Here is a 21,912-nt window from a genome sequence, read left to right as displayed (position 1 = left end):
CATGGTCCTGGTGTCAGAGGATAGGCTCCCTGATCTACTGGTTTCTGAGGGCCCTCCATTTTCCCCTTACCCCCACCCTGTCATGTGGTAACATGTCAGTTTATAGTTCAGGGCAGTCAGTGGGTTTCTGTCATTCAGCCTACTGAACCAATTTTGGTTGGCAGGGCAGCAACCCACTGAGACATATCATTGGAATGTCTGTGGGGTCTCTAAGATGGGAACATAACATTCTCTCTGACCCTTACTCTAGTACAATTCGGAAAATAGGTCCCTTTCTCAAGATGGTCCCTGGCTACACCCTGGGAGATTTCTGGGAAATGATTGAAATCCTTTACATGACAAGGCTACTGCACAAAGTTTAGGTTACTTACTGAGTTAGGCTGCAAGTCTGTGAGGGTTGTGAATCTTTCCAATAGCTAGGATTGCCAGCATCTATGTTGGTAGTTTGCTGGGACTCTGTCGTAGTAACCTCTGCAGAGGGAAGATTCTCCCTACCCTGGCTGTGGAGCTGGAGAAGCGGATGCCCATAATATTTGTTTGTTTTGCTGTGCTAGTGTCCCAGGTATCCGAATCTTACAAGTTTTCCATTTTTCTCTTTCTGATTTCCAGTGTTCTTCCATGATCCCCTAACTCAAAATGCATTGGTACATCTTTGATTTCATTCTTTGTGGAAAAGAAGGTGAGTGCTGGGTGCTTCTGTTCAGTCATTTTCAACACAGCTCAAACTGTTTGAGAGACATATTACTTGGTGAATTAAAAATGTCCATAATATTTTTAAATAATGGAAATAAAGGTGAATTTTATTATTTCTAATTTTTATACAATAACAATATTACTTGATTATAAAATAGTATCCTATTAAAAGGAGCATTTACAGATACACTTTTGGGAAACTCATTCTTTCCTTGTTTTCTAGAGTTTTCTGCAGAAATTAGAAATTTCCTGAAAAATGATTTAGGGTTAGCTTAAGAATAATATAATAGTCCGTAGGAGAAGAATTTGAGGCTTGACAAATACTGGGTCAATAGTATATAGATGATTGGGTGTTTCAGGTTTGTAACAGTGGTACAAAAGTTTTTCAAAAGTGTAAAGTATCTAGCATTTGGTACCTTCCTTTCACTTTATTTTGACTTTTGGGTTTTTTTTTATTAATACTCTCAAATAAATTTACTTTTTCAGTATACTGGTGAATGAAAGATCAAATTTGAGGAAAGTACTAAGAGCTTGAAAAATCTTAGAAATATCTTTCAAAAGTGGTTTAAAAGATAATTATTTATTACACTAAAGAGATTATTAACAAAGTATAATTTTGCATTGCTGAGAAAGTTCTCTCCCCACCAATGTGACTTTAACTGCAGAAGGGATAGAGGGAAATGAGAATATAAGGGACATCGAGGCAAGAATCAATCGGAAAGAGGGTTTAGTGGGGAGGTGGGAGTCCCTTTCAATATCTTTTCAAGATTTGTACAAAAGAGTTAAAAAAAATAGTGTTTTCCTTTAAACTATTTTGGCACAGAGTTTAGTAAACATCAAAAACTTTTTCTGCAAACAACACAAAACATCTTGCTGGGTTCATGTCATTGATTGTGTATAAAGGGAAGAGATGCTTCATGCCTTCAGGCCATGTCCCACCAAATTGTGTATGCCACCCATTGAACTAGTTTATCTGCAGTTTTAGCTATATGTGATTTTTTTGATAATAAAATTAAATATTTGAGGTAGGATAGTAAGATATTGTTTTGAGTTTATAAGTTTGGAGTTTGCTAGGATGCTAGGCTAATTGCTTTGGTAAATGGAATCCATTCATTCTTCAGTTCAAGACTTGACATGTAGCTTTTAAAGCACCAACAGAGTTCACAAATCAATTATAAATTATTGAAATACTCATTAGGCACATTACCTTGTTGCATGGTTGTGACCAGATTTATTTTTAAGAGGCCTAGAAATAATAAAAAAAAAGTTTTCATAAAAATGTATAGCTCTGTTCTTGTATCTAATAGTTCTAATACATTTTAAAACATAAATATTAAGTGAATTTATTGAAAATTAAGTTGTCTAGAACTATTTTCTAATTCAAGCTTGATTGAAGAACTGATAACCTGATTGGATCAGTGATATAACATCTCCTGGTGCAGGGGTGTTGGCTCAGTGGTAGAGCATTTGCCTAGCATTTGTGAGGCACTGTATTTGATTCTCAGCACCACTTATAAATAAATGAATAAAATAAAGGTCTATCAATGTCTAAAATAAATTACATAAATAAATAAATAAATAAATAAATAATCTTCCTTTTCCCTGATAAGAGAGCACCCCTTCCTCTGCTGGGATCTGGTATATTTAACTTCAGGTTAGTTAGAATGTGATAGTCTTACGATAGGAAGCTCTGAATGGTTTTGAGGCTGAGATATGAGATATTTTCTGCACAAAACCTGCAATTCAAAACCAGGCCAAATCTTCAGTAGAGTTATCAATCCAATGAGCTTTGCAGAATAGACTAAACAAGAAAGTAGGTTCTTACAACATAGCAGGGGAAAGGCAGGGAAAGAGGGGTAGGTATATCCTTAAAAAGAAATTTTCTCTGAGTCTTGAAACCTAGTTGAAATTATTGTTTTTTGGGGGACGTGGGGACTGGGGATTGAACTTGGGGACTCAGCCACTGAGCCACATCCCCAGTCCCATTTTGTATTTTCTTTAGTGACAGGGTCTCACTGAGTTGCTTAGTGCCTTCTTTTTGCTAAGGCTGGCTTTGAATTCACGATCCTCCTGCCTCAGCCTATTGAGTGATTGGGATTACAGGAGTGCACCACTGCACCTGGCTCTAGCTGAAGTTATGTTCCTTTAATTAACCTATGGATTTTCTGTGGCCATAAAAATTGATATAGTTCTCTTACTGATCAGCCTCAAATAACAAATAACACCCTTCACTTAAGTTATACTGTTTTACTCAATTCCTCCTGAGCTTTTCTTATTCTACTACCCACCTTTCTGTCTTATGGCTAATTTGATTTGGTTAATTTTTCTACATGAATTTCACTTCTCAGTTTGCCCAATATAATCCTACCCATCCTTTGAGATACGTCACCTCTGTGTAGCTTTTATCTATTCATTGCATTGTAAAATTACTTCTAAGTATTATTTTGTAGTATGAGTTAGCCAAAGTGGAGGTGGTGTTGAGATTATTCTAGGCAAATGAAACAAAGCATTGAAAAAACCTGAGCCTAGCAAGTTTCTGGCACATTTGGTAACCTGAACTTAAGTCATTCTTATTATTGGAACATAATTGATGAAGGGTGGGTTGAAGTTGAGATGTGACTGGTCAGGATAACAAAGGTCAAATAATAGTGTTCCATAAATAGTATTGAAAGAAGAATGAATCATGAAGGACCTTAATTAAGTATATTTTATGATTTCCCTGAAACCACAGAGCCAGTTAGCAGAGAAGTCAGGATTTAAATTGAGTTTGCTTCCTACTTCAAATCCTAAGCTCTCATCTCTAATATTCTGCATCTTAAAATAATTCCTTCACTGGAATGTGGAACCTGTATTAGTCCTGGGTATATAACACTGCTCAAAAAAATGAGCTTCAAGGATGGAGGAGAAAGGAACATGATCCTAGGCAAATAGAGCAATAATTTTCTTTATTTTTCAAAGAGTGCACTGAGAGAAGGCACACTCCTTAAAAAGAGAGCTTTACAAGGTTATAATTGAGAATTTTTTACAAATGTGGTTGAAAAGACTGAGAAATTTGTAAAGAAATAAATAATAATAAAGGGTGACACAGAGATAAGGTGCAGAGGCAGGGAAGGTGGCAGAGTGACTCTTCGTTCAAGTGGCCACGTTTATTTATACCAATAGGTTACATTCAGTCATTAGTACTGTAACTACACCATTGTTTAAAGTATCAGGAAGGTTGCTTATTTTGCGGTTACATTTAACAGTTAAAATATATAATCTTAGGAGCTTTGTGCAGTTCTCAAGAAAGTACATTGTCTGAAATTACTGTTAAATAGGCAGATCCACGAGCACTGAAGCTTGATGAAACATTGTAGTTATCAAGCAAGCAAGTTCTTTATTCCTAGGATCTATGTGCCTGCAATCAAGGTCAAGGCTTGATGAGGCTGTATCACAGAGGCCTCTCAGGGCATTGCCGTACCAGCTAGACATTGCACATATATTAGCTATATTACTAGATCCTAAGAAGATTGCAGGGTATTTTAAGGGTAGCATGGTGCCTGTTACTCCCTGGGAGTTTGCTCACCAGGGGAATGCTTCCCTATACTTTTCACAGTCAGAATTCCTACAAATGTTTTATCATTTGTGTACAATTTCATATATAGGAGTTGACCATTCCAAGAGAAATGTGACTGGTTTTGATTGAGGAAAACAAAACGGGCAGGATAAAGGGAATAAACGTTTTCTTGGAGTAGAGGTAATTATAGTCTTACAAGCAAGTGTTTATATAGCAAAACTATAACTCAATTCAGATATAATCTTAGAAAAGCTTGGAAAACTTCATAGACATGATGTTTTTTTTTCTTTTTTTAAACCAATATATAAAAACTATGTATGAGATACCACTGACATTTAAGTTCATATGAGGGTATGCATGTATATATCTATGTATTTATCATTTCTTCATAGTACAAATACTCCAAATTCTCTCTTCTAGCTTTTCTGAAATTTGCAGTACAGGGTAGTGGGTGTATCTCAGGGTAGGGTGCTTGACTAGCCTACATAAGGCCCTGGGTTCAGAACCCGACAGGCAGTATGTGATCCTTATCTATAGTAACCTTGAAAAGATGATTTCCTACTAAAGAAAAATCAGAAGTTAAAATCTGAACTACAGGCTTATTTTGTGAGAAACAAGTTGAACCATAATGTAGACCTGATTCTACATGTAGGTCTTAAATTGGGGTCGTTAGTCTCTTAATAACAAAAGTACCATCTAACAATATGTTCTGAGCCAGATGAAACCTAACTGAGAAATGCTTTCAAAAGATGTGTGAAATACCTGTACAATGTCTCTTTATAATGTTAATTGTTTATTTTCCTCTGACTAGCAGTGTTCAGAAAACATACAAAATAATAGCAATATTCCCCAAATTTCATTAATCATTAGTATTAATGAATCCTTGAATGAATCTCAACTTGAATGAAGTAAATTTCATTGGCCCATTTTAGAAATCTGCATTTTTATTTCCTTTTTTTAATTTGTTTTAATCAGTTACACATGACAGTACAATGATCTTGACATATCGTACATTTGAATCAGATGGGATATAATTTCTTATTTTTCTGAGTGTACAGGTTGCAGAATTACATTGATCATGCAGTCACCTATATACCCACAGCAATAATAACATCTATTTTATTCTGCTGTCCTTCCTGCATTTTTTAACACATACTCTGCCCCAGTTGTTTTGATGAAGAGCCTAACTCTAAGCACACATATGTATCATCTGTTATCCTAGGACTATGCAGAAAATAAGGAAGAATAAATTGGAGTTAGAGAAGAATAGTTCTTATGTACCTCTATCCTCCATATTATTTGGCAGTTTATTTTATAATTAATTTACCCATTATCAGTGATCTGAAAGTTTGCTTATTTTATAACTGACATAGGGTGAGCAGGTCATCTCTGAAATTATTGGCTTTGGGCCCTAGATTTTGAATTATTATGAGTTTTGGCTCAATTCATTCCTTAATGGTTTCTCAGTATGATTCCAAGAGTGCAAGAAAATTGATCAGTGTGTTTTGAGGCATTAGTGTTAACATGGTAAGACCCTTTAGAGTAAGAACTGTATCTCAGAAAATTAGCTTTGCAAGCCCCTTAACATCCAGACAACATTGTACACCTGTTCTGAGTTCAGTGTATATTTGGTAATGATATAAAGATGAGGGAAAGTGGTCTCCTTTGGGGTAGGGGAATGCTTGATCATATAGGTGTGATTTAGGGAGTTTAGGCAATGTGATTTCATGCAATTGCAATCTAGTAGCTAAAGCTTAATCTATTAAAAATGCAAATATAACCCTTTTCAGATATTTATGCTTTTGTGAGAATAAAGACTATGTAAGGTGGTAGGATATATAGTACTGTTACAACAGTGTTGTGTGTGCATGAGAATGGGGGAAGGAGGGGGTAAAGAGAAGGGAAGAAGGGGAGGTGAACTACAAATGATGAAGAATAATACAGAACTAAATTCTGGGACTCATGTGTCTCTGATTCTTTTGCTATATTTCCTCTTGATGGTGTTCAACTTTGAAGGTTAAACCATGGGATATGGTGCTAGGGGCTTGTTTCTGCCCTCTCAAAAATTATAGTTTGCAATCTCCCCTTTCCAGTCAAGTGTTTCTAAACTTTGTGCTGAAGGAACTATAAAGAATAGTCACTCAGCAAGGACTATTTATTTAGGGCCCTCCAGGGTGCTGAGAGCTGAACCAGAGAAAATTAATAGCATTAGACTCTCCAGCTTTGATGCTGGTTCTGAAATACAGAGCCTCTTGATAGGTATTTCCAAAGGGACATTTATACGTCTCTGTAATGTGTATTAAGAGAAGAAAAGTATTTGACCAGCTTATTAACACACTTTAATGTCTAATGTATGTTTTCAAAATCAGATATATTGAAAAATTCTTTTTCATATTCAAAATTCCACTTTTAAGTGCACAGCTTGAACTTGAAAAACATACATAACTGTGTTACTGCCACTAAAATTAAGATACAGAACAGTTTCACCACCTGTAAACATTCATGCCATTTTTGTCATTGACCATCCCCTCCATAGCCTGCAATTAGCACAATTGATCTCAATATCTGAAATAAGTTTATATAGAGGTGTGTGTGTGTGTGTGTAGGGCTACTTGTATATTCATACATCTATGAGTACTCCAGTGAAACTCCCCATCATATACAACAGTAAGAATATAGATTCTAATTAGAATAATTTATTCTCCATGTATATATAATATGTCAAAATACACTCTACTGTTATTTATATCTAATAAGAATAAACAAAATAAATAAATAAAAATTTTAAAAAAATGGGCTGGAGATGTGGCTCAGTAGGTAAACAACCTTGGTACCAAAAACAATACAACAAAAAAATTCAAGTTTTTTTCTAATTTCTTATTTAGTTTAGGAACAATTTTAGGTACATTGTTTAATTTCCAAACATTTTAGGATGTTCTAGTTGCCTTTCTCCTTTCATATTTCAGTTCAATTCCATGATTTCATTTAACATTTGTCATAATATTTCCATCTTAAAATTCTCTAAGGTGTTTATTATTGCCCATCATATCATCTTTACTGGGGCATGTACTAAGTGAGTAAATTTTCTGCTATTGTTGGGAAAACCATAATTTGGTCAAGTTGGTTGTTAATATTTTTAGAACTTTATATTCTTACTGATTTCCTGTTATATTACTTTACTAAATATTAATAGAAGAGTGTTGAACACACCAAATATAATTTTGAATTTGCCAATTTCTTTTGTATAACTTTGACGATCATTTTGTGTTTTTTTGTTGGTATTTTATTTAATATATCTTATGTATTAAATACATATTTAGGATTTTTATGTCGTCTTAATGAGTTGATCACTTCAGCACTATGTAAACCACTATCTCTTATAACATTCTTTGTTCTCAGATCTATCTTGTGTTATTTTAAGCACTCAACTTTAATCTCTGCATGCTTTTTTTTCCACTTTGAATCTATAATTATAGGTAGGTTAAAGATGTATATATTTAATATAACATTTTTATAGGTGTATATTTATATTTATTCTACCATGGCATATGCGGAACATCTATATAAACTTAAATAAAGCATATAATACTCTTATAATATTATAAGAATACACTTATATCCTAATGTAATTATAATGACATAATATATTTAAACTGTAGATTATGATTTCAAACTATTTTCAATACATCTGTCAATTGCATTGAAATGTTTGCAGAATTGAAAATTTGGGACTTAATGTGTTTTACAGGCAGCATCTTTATGTTTACTATCAGTTTCTTGTAGAAAGCATAGAATTGGGTCTTTTAAATCCAACATGGTAACTACGGAGGGGAGGGAGCAAGATGGCAGCTCAGAATCATCTCTTTGTAATTAAATCAAGAGAGCTGAGGAAGCCAGGTGAGAGACCATAATGTCTGGTTTTAGTATAAAATAAAAACTGAATTGAAGGAGGAAAGAAGGAAAGAGTTGTCAATATTATTCCTTCTCCAACTCCAAGCAGCTCAGCATGGAGTGAGATACTTCCTATTTAGGGAAGGGAGAGGGACGTAAGTCCAATATGCAGACTTGAATTCAATACCTGACTTGCATGGAGAAACCCACTGTTGGGCAAAGCCTCCTGGTCTCTGTCCCTAATGTATTATCTTCAGATTGAGTCAGGTGGCTAAGGAAATGCCTCTACCACTCTCTTCCTAACCTTGGGCACTAGAGTAAGGAGCAAGACTCTATCAGCTAGGGAATGTGCCAGCAAAATAAGTAATTTGCATTGGAGTTCAGTGCTGGCCCACTATGGTAAGACCCAGTTCCTGATAGGGTCCCAAATCCCTATCCCCAGGCCAGTGCCCACAGATGGAGCCTCTAGTCCTACTCTGCTACCAGAAAAAAAAAAAATCTGGTGAGACCTATAACTGGGAATATTCTAATGGTCACTATCTTCAAGCCAGTGCTTCTGATTCACCCCTGGTGAATCAGATTCACCCCTGGTGCCATGTGGAGATGTATGGCCTCAATCAATCAGACTTTCTAACCAATATCACCTGTAACAGATTGCAGCAGTTTCAGACCATTAGTCCAACTCGGCAAAAGTAAGTCCATAGCCGCATTGCTCTTAATCCTGCCTCAGTGCTATGCTGGTCTTGGCAAACTGTGGATTTTATATGTAACTCAGTTTAGCGGTATTGGTGTCCATGGGACTGCTCACCTGATTCCTTCCCTACAGTCAGGTAGCACAACACAGAGAAAGTAATTGGGTAGTGGGAAAGAAAAAAGAGCTAGGCTTCAAGTGTTACAGAGGAACCTGGGATTAATGCCTTCATGAGGACCAGAATCCTGTGGTACCTGGACATAGGCTAATGACTATGGATGCAGCATTTGGCTGACCCTATCCCAAGGTGGAAGTTTGCAGACATGGACTATCCTTTTTAGAAACTACCCTAGTTTATTATAAAAACACACCAACCAAAGATTTGGGATAAACCTAGATTTGGGGTACCCTTAAAACAATGACAACACAGCAACATCAGAGTTGTGAACAAATATGCTCTTATAGAGTACTGTAGTTTTGAAATAGTGGATATGTTTGTAGGCTCAGAAAATAAGAAGACTTCTTAGAATTTTTGAAAGGATAGGCACAGGCAAAGCCTAATTATTCAGACTAATACATACCTAATCTTTTATGTGCAGAAAACATCATATGCCAATAAGCATTGAGAATTTTCGGTAAATGATGTGCTTACCTAATAAACAAAATAATGTGCTGACAACCATATGACACCATGTATCTACAAACTCTGGAACTGAGATTTCAAAATAGCTATTTTAAGAAAACAAATTATTAAGTAATCTAATATGGAAACTTAACAGAGAAGTTAAAGTAATTTCAAAGACTTAAACAAATCCTTGAGCTGAAAAATATACTAAACAAAATTAAAAATTTGACAGAAGGCATCAATAGTAGAACAAACAGGAAAAAGTATTAGCGCAAAGACAGGATATCTGAAAATACACAGGATTAAAAAAATACAAAGGAATTGATAAAGCTTATGGATGTTGTGGGACAACATTGAAAGAGCAAATAATTAGAATATAAGTGTGAAATAAGGACTTGAAAATTTCAAAGGGGTTGAAAGCTTATTTAAAAAGATAACGCCAGAGAACTGCCCAAGCTTAGAGAAGGATACAAATAGCCAGGTACAAGGTGAAAAATTATCAGTTAAATTCTACTCACCTAATTCTATTCCAAGACATTTTATAATGAAACTCTTAAAGGTGAAAGATTCTCAGAGCAGCTAGAGAAAAGAGGCAACACACAAGCGTGTCCCAAATCACCTAAAAGCAGACTTCTTAGCAGAAAATTGACAGGTCAAAAATATGGCATGATATTTTTCACAGTAATGAAGGAAGAACTGCCAACCACTCTGCTTGGCAAAAACATCAATTAGTATTGGAGGAAAGATAAAGATATTCACAGACCCCCCCCCTCCACCACACCAAAAACAAAAACAATCAAAGAAAAAACTAAGAAAATTTATTAGAACCAAGAAATGATTTCTTTGAACTGAATACAAGAAATATATTAATTAGTAAGAAGAAAATATCAGAAAGCATCAAACTCAAGAGATGAACAATATATATAAATTTAGAATGCTCTAATATTGTAAATATGGAGAATAAACTATAGTTTTAATATGAAACCTAAAAACCAAATCATTAAAATAGCAACAACTACATTGATATGTTAAGAGGCAATATAGAAAGATATAATAACAAGACATCAGATATTTAAAATATCAGAAGCAATGGAGTAGAAGTGTAGAGGTTTTTCATTACACTTTATTTTTTGTCTTTATAATCAATTTTAAGTTGTTATCACTTCGTAATAGCTTATTATAGTCAAAAGATATTTTTTGTAAGCCTCATAGTAACAACAGTGCATATTTCTGTAAAGACATGCTCAAACTAATAAGTAACTCAAACACGGGGAGAGTGAATACCTACAAAGGAATATTGTAAGCAAGGGAGAAAGGACCCATATCAATATATTTACACTTCCTCTATTTTGTCCTTTGTGCTGTTCTTGTCATACATTATGTGCATACATGTTTTATAGAGCCCATAATGCATTTTTACAACTTTTAGCTTTAGAGAATTACCTTATAAAAGAATTAAGAAAAATATCCTTTGTGTTTATCCTTATTTTTTCAATCTTTTCTGATGCTTTCTTCCCTTTGTATAAATTTAAATTTCAATTATTTGCTAGAACACATTTTAAAATTTATTAGAGTGGATGTTTAGTGACAATGCATTATTTTTGCCTATATTTGAAAAAAAAGTGCCTATTTCATTATTTTTAATCTTTCTACTGGTGAATATTTTTATTGAAATAAATATTATTGAGCACTTAATAAGTATCAGGATCTATGACCCTCTACATACACACACACACGCACCCATGTGTGCACGCGCACACACACACACACACACACCCCTTCTAATCCAGTCCTGGCTTGGAGAAATGGTCAGAGGAAGATCTTTTTAAATTTTTTTTCCCCAGTAACATATTAGTTAAGAACTATAGGCTCAATTATAAGTATAGTGAATATAGACATATGGTTCTTAGTAAAATTTACTATTTTTAAAATAAAGTCCAAACCTTTGGATGCTCTGTTTTCCAGGGCATCAGAGTTAGAACTGCTTAATGAAATCAGGCAGATTTAAACTGACTAGATATTTGGTCATTTTGATATATATTATAGTAGAATTATAACATGTATTATTGTATTTCACAGCAGATGAGCAATCCAGATAAATGTTGCTTTTCCCAAATTAGTGTTTGCTTAAAAAAAAGATGAATAGGTCCTTTAAAAGGTTTGTTGTCAACCAGAGTATTTTTATGAACTCACCAAGAACATACTTATTACATTGATTATATGCATATTTCTAATGTATTTTAGAACAAATATAAGGCAATGAAACACTACTTGCTCATTCCTTTTGAGGAAAGGACTTAACTTTTTTTTGCAGTCTTTTCCCAAAATGTCACCTACAAAATTGACAATTGTCAAACACTTATCAATTTTCAACTAGGCAAGAATAGATTGCCTGATTAAAAAAAAAAATGCCACAAAACCTTCTGAATTTTAAACTAGCTGTAATAACTATTTTAATTCATGATTGTGTCATGGGGAAATTAGAGCAGAGAGGATCATTTTTTCCCTCAGTACTGACATATTTCTATACTATGATGTTAGATTTTTAAAAATTCGAGTGGTAGCAGATAGGCACAGAGCAGATACATATAGTTCTGTTTTTCTACTCCTCCCACAAGGAATATTTCCTTGACAATTAGATACTAGATTAACTTCATGATCCAATGGCATACTTTAGGTGGCATACCTGCTTTTTCTTAAATTATGTGTACTTTAATACGAATGCACTCTAGCTTCCAATAGTTAGAAATGGGAGAGCAATATCATTTGATAACATGACAGAATAAGGAGGAGGATTGTTAAATTACTTCTTAAAGTATTCAGGTTAAGTAATGTTTGATTAAGTGCAGAGAGATGGTGCTGCTAAGTTATCTGGGGGAGGGGTTTGGAGAATGGAAATGACATGGAAGCTGAATTCCACTTTACTGGCTTGTCAGAAGTGAGGTTTGGAGGAAAATGTGCTATGAGAGATGATGTATGCATATAACATCATTTTATTTAGTCCTCACAACATCCTGCAAATGTGTCTTTTGCAGTAACATTTTATGGGTGGGGTCATTTGGGCTTAGAGAATTTATGTATTTTTTTAAAAAATATGTTGGTCAAAGCAGAATTGGAATTTGCACCTGTGTCTAACTGTAAATCCTATGTTTTAGTCTTTAAGAAAGCCAACTTAACTCATCAGATTATTGCATACCATGTGCTAAAGTGTCAAGTATAGTGATGGGGACTTGGGATGTATAGATAACTGAGATATATTTTCTACCTTTTAGTGATTTATAGCCTCTTGAAGAGAGCTGAGCTGGAAGGTAACTTCATAGTGTCAGAGTTTTATGGTCTGTAACAGAAGCATGAACTGCCAAGGAGTGCTCAGAGGATGAAGTGACCAATTCTCCCTCAATGCAATGGATCTGAACAGACCTTATGGTGGATGTGCTATCTCATTGAATATGAACCTGTGTTTAGCAGTCCAACCAGATGACAGGAATTGGAAAGGTCATTCCAAGGAAAGTATGCAGATTAAGCAAAGGTGCAGAGACACAAGTTTGCTAACAAATGCCTTGCAATAGATTCGTTCATTAGAATAGCTTTGATGCCCTAAGGAAATGGGGCACAATCTATTTTGGTGCCTTTTAGAGCACAGCTTGGCAAAATCAGGACCAGGTGATGCACTCAGTGGGATATATCTCTGTGACATTGTCAACAAGAGGTTCCCTTTTTGAACAAAATAATTTTGGGTAAATGTTAAAACCAGAAAGTGGGATTTTGAACTTTAAATATTAAAAAAAAATGCTAGTTTGAGAGAAAATTATGAGGGTCACTTAGAGTGTGTGGACTCTGTATAGATCATTATAGCCCAATGGTGAGGCTTTAACATATCACAGCGAGAAAGGTTAGGCATAAGAAAGATGACTTGAAATTTTTAAAGAAAGTAAGTATTCATAAAGTTTAAATCTTGATTAAGAGGGCAGAATGTCCATTGGTGAATTTGAGCAGTTTAGAGGTAGTTGAAAAAGAAGACTGAAATAGGATTCGGTAGCTATTTAGGGTAGAGGTTCTAAAAATTGGCTCCAGATGACAATCACCTGGACTACTTCAAAAAATTCAAATGTACCCCATACCAGTTAAGTTAGTAGAATTGGGAATGCTAGATAAGCATCACCATTTGAAAAGATCACTGGGCGATTACAATGTCACAAAACATAGAAACAAGTGTGCCAAGGACCAACATGTACCAAACATCCCCTGGTTAGTTTTGTGTAACAAAACTTTGCAATCAAGAAAGAAATAGTGTAGCTATTTTCCTTTTCATAAAAGTGCTCATGAATGCTGTTGATCAAACCAGCAACTAGAATTTCTGATGGATTGCTTCCAGAATCCCTTACATTGGCAAAATGTTTGTGCCACCCTGTCTCTTATTATATAACTTAGAAGAAGATACGACTGATGACTCATTGGCCTGTGCTGAAAAATCAGACAAGGCAAACCAAATATTGTTCACATGGCACCTTTCCCAGAACACCTAAGCCACAAGAAAATATTATTGTGAGTTTTTGCTTTGTTTTGTGGATTAGTTGGGGCAATGAGTTTGACGTTCTTTTTATGAAAAATTGATATAAAAGGAATTGAAGCTAGAATCTAGATTTAATGATTTTCATGCCTGAATAACATCATTTGTCCCTGCATTGCCTAATAGGTCAAGCCTCAATTCAATACTCACATGATTAAAGCTGTTGCCATAAATGCTATTTTTAAAGTAAAGAGTTTAAGAATGAAAAAAAAAAAAAGTTTTGCTTTGTAATTGATATAGTTATCCCAAAGGTATCATATTTTTACAGAAACAACTGGAAATTAAAGAAGGAATTGAGAATAGGCAATACTTAAAATATGCAGTAGGAATAAATATTATTCCTAAGGATAATTCTTAGTAAACTAATCCATGTACAAACCAAGATGTGATTATTATACACATCCAATATACTGGGTGTCACAGTGCAAATAAACAGAAGATAGTATTTTTGCCAAAGGAGGTTGTAATATATGTACATGAGTTTCTTGGTACAAGGAGGTTTCAGCACATTGGTGAGCTATGATAACACTTGCTATGAAATCATCATACATAGTAATAGAGAGTGAGATTTTTAAGAAAGCTAATGGAAGAAACTTGATCTTGTCCCATCATAGTTTGAAAGGAGTCACTTCTTTTTTATAACTTTCTTCAATATTTCAGGAAAATATGTTAATCTCATACTTCAGATGAGATACATCAAAGGAGACTGGGAAGGAGGAGATTAATGAGATTTAAAGATTTTCCTTGGTCTAAATGGAAGGGAAGGCTGTGGGGAAAAGAACTCCTTGAACAAAAGACCAATAAAGCACCAGGTTTAAAATTCATGCTGTTTCCAAATTACTCCATAATGAATAGGGAACAAAGAGCTCTGCATATATTGACTTTTTAATAAATTCCTCCACCAGACAATGAGCAGCTCTTCCACAGACTGAGTTCCTTGTTGATACAGAGTATGTTATTCATCTTTAATTGCTTTGCAAACTGCAAGTGCCATCATATAAAAAGAATTTGATGATTGTAGAACATACCTTGAATTAAGATAAAAAATAAGGAAGCACCAGTTTAGGCTGTTTGGTCTGCCTGTTTTGTTGTATACTTTTTATTTTCTCTTGGGATATTAATTCTAGAAATCATTGACTTTGTGTAGAAAAAAATGAAGGTTTAAATTCTTCCATTCTGATATGAGAGTTTAAATCTTTTAACTTAGTTTTTGTATACTTTGACATTGTATAGATACATCTTAAATTACTTTGATTAATAATGCATTGAAAACTCACTGTGACATAAGGTGGGCTTCATGATATGAATGAATTCAGCAGCTCAATAAAGCATTACATTCTGCTAAAACAAGCATCTAATGTACCAGTATAATATACCAAGTTGGAAATAAGGCAGCATATTTTTCTACATAAATGCAATTTTTCTTGCCTGTGTACTTGAAAAGATCTTTAAATGAATATTTTTAGTTTTGCATATTTCTGTTTCTTAGAAAGTACAAATTCTGGATCTTAAATGAAAAAAACTTGGTGCCCTCAGTTTTGTTAACTTTTCATAATGGATCACTTGCTTTCCTTTCTGTGGTTCCAGATGCACATCACTGGATTATCTAATTAGACTGGAAATCAAACCTTTTGAGCATTTACTTAAAGGATTGAAAAGAATCCCATTTGCCCAAAAAAGCTTATTACATAGTTATACATAGGACCCAATAGGCAGTTCCTAAATGTATGGATCAAAAATATAATGAATTCTGTATACTTTTGTTACTGGATAGAATTTGATTAATTTTAGGATGTGTTCTGTGTCAGGACTCTACTATTTCATTAACCATAAATGAAAAATAATTCAGAGTGGGTTAAAAGTGATTGAGTTTACAGAACAAAGGCTAATTTGACCATAGGTGATTAGGTCTGAATTTTTGTTGCCTTCCTTGCACCAATTTTAAGAGTACATCCATGTACTTTCTTCCAAAATCAAGATTCTGAAATTTCCATTGTCTTGAAAGCTCCCTCATGTCCATGAAAAGGAAACCTCCCTCCATACATAGGCCTAGGTAGCCACTAATGGCTGTTTAAAATTTTCAAATGACCTAACCCACAAGATAGTGGCTTAAATTTAGTATGTCAAAATTACTTCAAATTTAGTATGTCAAATGATACAGTGTGCTTTTGTCTTCTGTGAGTATAATATTTTGAGATCCATTTGTACGTACCATTAGTTCATTCATTTTTAGTGCTGACTAGTAGTCCATTGGATAGTTATACCACATTTTGTTCTTCCATTCATCTGTTGATGCCTATTTGAGTTGTTTTCCACTTTTGGTCATAATGAGTAAAGGTGCTGTGAACAATGGTGCTCAAATACTTGTGTGGGCAAGTGTTTTCATTTCTATTGATTGAATACTTGGGAGTGGAATGACAAGATGATATGGCTCTTTAGGAAAGTACCCAACTTTTTTCCAAAGTTAATTTATTATTTTTTATTTCCAAAAGTAAAGCATAAAAGTTCCATTGACTCCTCATTCTCACCAAAACTTATATGAATCTTCTAAAATTTTGACCCTTCAAGCGGAATTCATGGAATTTATATTTTATTTCTATTTCCACATCTAATGATATCTAACAATTTTTACATACTTACCAGTCATTTACATATATACTCCTTTGAAATGTACATTTAGATTTCGGCAAATTGTATTGTTTTGCTTCTCTTACTAATGATGGAAGAACTTTTTCATATATTCTGGATTCATGTTCTATGCTAAACCTATTTATTGAGAATTCTGAGCATTTTCTTCCAGTCTATAGATTGTTTTTATTTTTGCTTTATATTTTAAGCATCTTTTAAAATTCAAAAAGTTTACATTTTTATAAAGTGTGACTTTTCATTTTTCTGTGATGGTTTTGCTTTCTTCTGTTTTAAGTAGTCTTTGTGTAATGCAGATTTTTCTTTCATGTTTTTTAGGACTGTGATCCATTTCAACTTGATTTTTGCTATTGTGTACAGAATGGTAAGATTCTATTTTCCCTATATAGATACTTAATTTGTCCAATATAGTTTGATCAAAAGATTTTTCTCTTTCCAATGATTGAGCTTGGAAACTTTGTTAAAAAATCAATTTATTATGTACACATAGCTCACTTTTTAGATTATATATTCAGTTCAATTGGTGCTCAGTTGATCAGTTTAACTATTCTCACAACAAACACCACACTCTATTATATCTATTATATTTAGTTCATTTCCGTTTCTGTTTTTTATATTTATGTAAATGTAAATATATTTCATTTTCCATTATATTCCATTCCTGGACTGTGTATATTACATTTCCATAAATTTTAAAATCAACCTGTCACATCTTCTACAAAGCCTGCTAGAAATTTGAGATTGTGTTGAATTTGTAGGTTAATTTAGGGAGAACTGATATATAAACATTATCATGTTTTCTATTATATTTTAAGTTTTTGGATGCTTTTGTTTATTTTTTGTTGTTCAACTGCTGCTAGTGTATTGAATTATATTTTAACTTTTGGATACTGTCCTTATAATCTTGATCAGTTATTGGTTATAGAAGGGTTTTTTTTTCCAGATTTCTTAAATACAAAAATATGATTTATGAATATAGAGGATTTTCCATCTTTCAATCTTTATACTTTTAATCTCTTTTTATTTTCTTATTGTACTGGCTAAACTTTCACCGTAATCTGGCACAAAAGTGTTGGGAGTGCATGTACTTTACATTTTTTCTGTTCTTAATGGGGAAACCATTTTTCACCATTTTTAAAATAAATACCCTTTATCAGTTTGAAGGCATTTCTTTATATTACTGGAAATTACTTTCCTTTTATTTTGTTCTAGGAACTCGGTTGTTGCTTTCTATTCCAGTAAACTCTTGCTTTTTTTAAAAAAAAAAATACTGGTCCCTAATTTGCTTTCTCGTGATCTTCGTATGTTTTTGACATCAGGCTTATGCTGGTATCACAAGTTGTGAAGATTTTTCTAGTCCAGTATTTTCCGACACAGTTTTGTATTATGTTTTCCTCTACGTGTGATAGAATGTACTCGTAAAGCCCATGAATTCTGCTCTAGCTGTGCTTTGTGGTACTTTCATTATCATTCAGTTGTATGTATTTACTGATTTTTCTATGCAATTTCATCTTAGACAAAATTGTATTTAAATATGTGGCTTAAATTCCAAATACTTGAAAATTTTCAATTTTGCTTAATGATGTTTACTTTAATTTTATTTGTACTTAGATTCAATTAATTTATCTTTCATGATAATTATTTTATTTTCCCAGAATGGCATATTGCAATGACTATTCCATGTGCACTAGGAAGTAATGTGTACTCTGCTGTGCTTTGGAATGTTCTAGTGATGTCATCAGGTTAACTCATTTGACAGTCTTATATAACCTTGAAAATTTGACATGTGCTCAAGTTTTTAGTTCCTAAGAGTGGAGCTTTGAGGTTTATAACATACAATTTTGAATTCTTTTATTTCTGTTGTATTTTATTTAATTCTTGCCTCATATATTTTGAAGTTTTTGTTTGTGGTATATACATTTAGAATTTTTATATCTTGATAAATTGAACACTTGTCATTAGAAAGTATTTTTCTATCTCCCTTGACCTAAAGTGTATTTTTTTTTTGTTAATATAGATACTTCACCATCCTTCTGATTAGCCATATGTGGCATATTACATTCCACTCTTTAATTTTTACCTGGTGGTTCTATTCTTAAAGTGGGTTTATTACAGACAAGATGAGGTTGGTTATTGATGTTTTTATGCAATCAGAAATTGTCTACCTTTCCATTGGCCTTTAGAACATTTATATTTAATGTGATTGTTGATATGGTTGTATGTAAATCTATAATATTGAAAAATTTTATTTGTTCTACTTGTTCTTTGTTCCATTTTTTCCTCTTTTCCTGCCTTGTTTTGGATTGAATATATCTTAGTATTATATTTTAGCTGCAAAATTTATTTTATCTCTTAAGAATTATTGATTATACAGGGTTTACAATATGAATATTTAATTGAACACACTCCACTTTCAAATACTATTGTATCCCTTCACATATGATGCAAGAAACATAATAGTATGGTTTGATTTTTTTCCATTTTTGTCTTTGAACTATGGCTGTCATTGTTTTGTTTCCGCATAAACTAGACTTTCTATATTGTAGTGTACAGCTTTTTTGTTGTTGTTAACTATAATCAATTATCTTCTAAGAAACTATAAAAAATGAGGACATTTAAAAATACACACACACACACACCACTACACCCCTGACATCAGTCTTCCTGTTCCTGGAGAACTTCTGGTGTTCTCTATTGTTCCTTCTTTCACTATTGTCCAAATCCTAGTTGAATATAAAATGTTTCGAATTGTGGCTTGTTAGCTAAAAACTATGTGGAATATACTAACAAATACCTGTAGTCATTTAATAGTAGCTTACTAATATCCTAAATGCACAGATGGAAACACATACACAGACACACATATGAATATAAAAATTTAGACTTCTAACTTGAGATCAGACTGAAAGACAAGTTATATTTTGCTGTGTTTGGTAGATATCCATTTACTACATATGGTCTAAAATATAACTTGAAATCTTTCTGGGAAAAAAATAAGGCTTTATTACACTTGCTTTAAGCTTGTTGAAAAAACTTTGAAGATTAGACTTTAAAAGCATCTCTGAAATAGACTTACTAAAAAGAAATATTACTTCCATTTAGACACTAATAAAGATCTAGTCATTTTTCATGATGTAGATTTGCATTTACCTGGCAAGACTGTCCATTTATGAGCTAACTGGGTATGTGTTTGTTTTTTTTTCCTAATCGGTGCTGTATGTATCCCTTTGGTTTCAACTTAAGAAAAATCATAGCAGAGACTCAGTTCTCAATAGGGACATATGGATATAAAAGTACTTCATATTGCATTACTTTCAGAGTATAAGAATACTCATTCTAGATGAATTTGTGGCAACTTTTTATTGGAAGAAAAATTGTAAGGACTACAAACCTGAGATAGTAGATAGATATTTAAAGGCAGCTAGCTGGGTGACTCGGGAGGTTGAGGCAGGAGGATCACAAGCTCAAGGTCATCTTCAGCAATTTAATGAGGCCCTAACTTGGTGAGTCCTTATCTCCAAATTAAAAAATAAATAAATAAAAAGGGCAAGAGATGTAGATTGGTGGTAAAATATTTCTGGGTTCAATCCCCATAACCTAAAGAAATAAAAACAATGAACACAGCTGAAAAACACATTTAAGAATTTCCCACCTGGTTTATTGATGTCCAGATTCTAACTACACATTTTCTTTAAACACAGTATGTTTTATTTATTCAGTAATATTTAACAGTTAAGGAAGAAAAACATGCTAGGCCTTCGTTACAATCGTCTTAAATTCTTTCAACAACATTTTAAGAAATAGATGATATACATTTTGAGACATAAACAGCTAGGAAGACAAAATGACTTGTATAACAAATGGAAAAACTAGTCTTTAAATTCAATGCCTTCCTTTCCAATTATGCCATTCATAATCAGGTAAGAAAATCTTATAATTTACCCTTTCATTTTTTAAAGCTAATTTAATTTTTTTTTCTCACTGTTTCCATCTCTGTCTCTAACTCTTTGTATGTTCTTGAAATGAAGGTTGATGAATAAAATAAGTGCTGTATCAGGTTTGAAATCTTAGTCTTCCTTTATTCTTTTCCATTATACTAGCCCCACAGCTAAATCCTGTTGACAGATACATTCACAAATCTTCCTTTGATGACCATTTCTTATCACCTCTAACAAGACAGCTTTGCACCTTGTTTTAGCCACTGTTATCACTTCACTTGATCACTTCAGTAGCCTCTTGCTAGTAGTCCTGCTTCTGCCTCCTATTTTCAAGACAGTAACTTGCACATGTAAGATGGATCATGTCAGTCTTCTCTGTTGGGTCCCATTGTTTCAGAGTAAAACCCTCTTATAGTGACCTAATAGGCCCTACAGGCTCCATTCACCTCTCTAACTTCATCTGCTGTTCTCCTTCACCTTGTTCATTCTGATGCAGACTTTGAGACCATCCTCATCTTCCTATGGCATGCTAGTTTTGTTCTTGAATCAGGGTCTCTGCACTGGGTGTTATCTCTGCTTCATATTTTCATTCCCCAGATATCTGTATTAGTAGCCTCATCTACAAGATTTACTTAATATTGCTTTTCACTGGAGCTACCATTACCACTATATTCAAAATTATAATCTATACTTCCAATCTTCTGTATACTCTGATTTCTGTTCTTTCCATTGTCTTTGTTACTTTTAGATTTATTATATAATTAATTTTTCTCTATTATTTCTCTATCTATACTCCTTATCACAGATTTTAACCTTCAAAGTGAAGAGATTCTTATTTCAATTAGTGATCTCTGGTACACAGGAAAGGCTGGGGATATGGTGGGTAGTCAAATAATATTTATTAAATAAAAGAATAGGTGCTATAATAGTTGTATTGGAATGAGGAGTTGTTGGAGACTGAGATGTGGAATAGAGGCTGGAAACAGGGCAGAGTGGGAAAAACTAGCATTAAATCCTGAAATGGATGACACAGTTCTAGAACCTGTCTATAAAATTCAGATCCGAACAGATGATCACTACTGATGAAGTGAACAAGTCTTTGCAGGTTCCTGAAATAATAGTGGTCTAAAAGCATGTTTGATTTTTGAAATGATCAGTTAAATATTCAATTTAAATAAATTATTAAATTCTCCCTGACCTTTATAAACCAGCACCGCCCAAATCTCTTTATGCTTAGCTTGGATTATGGCTGACAGCACATTTTATTTCTTAAAGACTTTCCTTTAAAAAAAAAAAAAAAAA

The 21,912-nt window shown here is 33.5% G+C and overlaps 1 long non-coding RNA gene across 1 annotated transcript in view; it reads left to right on the top strand.

Annotated features, from left to right (window-relative positions):
- Window positions 1–596: 596 nt before the first annotated feature.
- LOC125615514 overlaps window positions 597–21,912 on the top strand; it is a 257,630-nt gene continuing 236,314 nt past the window's right edge. Inside the window, exons 1-2 of the long non-coding RNA XR_007346123.1 lie at window positions 597–679; window positions 16,991–17,036. This is a non-coding gene — a long non-coding RNA (uncharacterized LOC125615514). The remainder of the gene's footprint in view (window positions 680–16,990; window positions 17,037–21,912) is intronic.

This window comes from Marmota marmota, unplaced genomic scaffold (assembly GCF_001458135.2).
Source record: "Marmota marmota marmota unplaced genomic scaffold, marMar, whole genome shotgun sequence".
Taxonomy (NCBI): Eukaryota; Metazoa; Chordata; class Mammalia; order Rodentia; family Sciuridae; genus Marmota; species Marmota marmota.
This window is presented reverse-complemented; position numbering and strand designations above follow the sequence as displayed.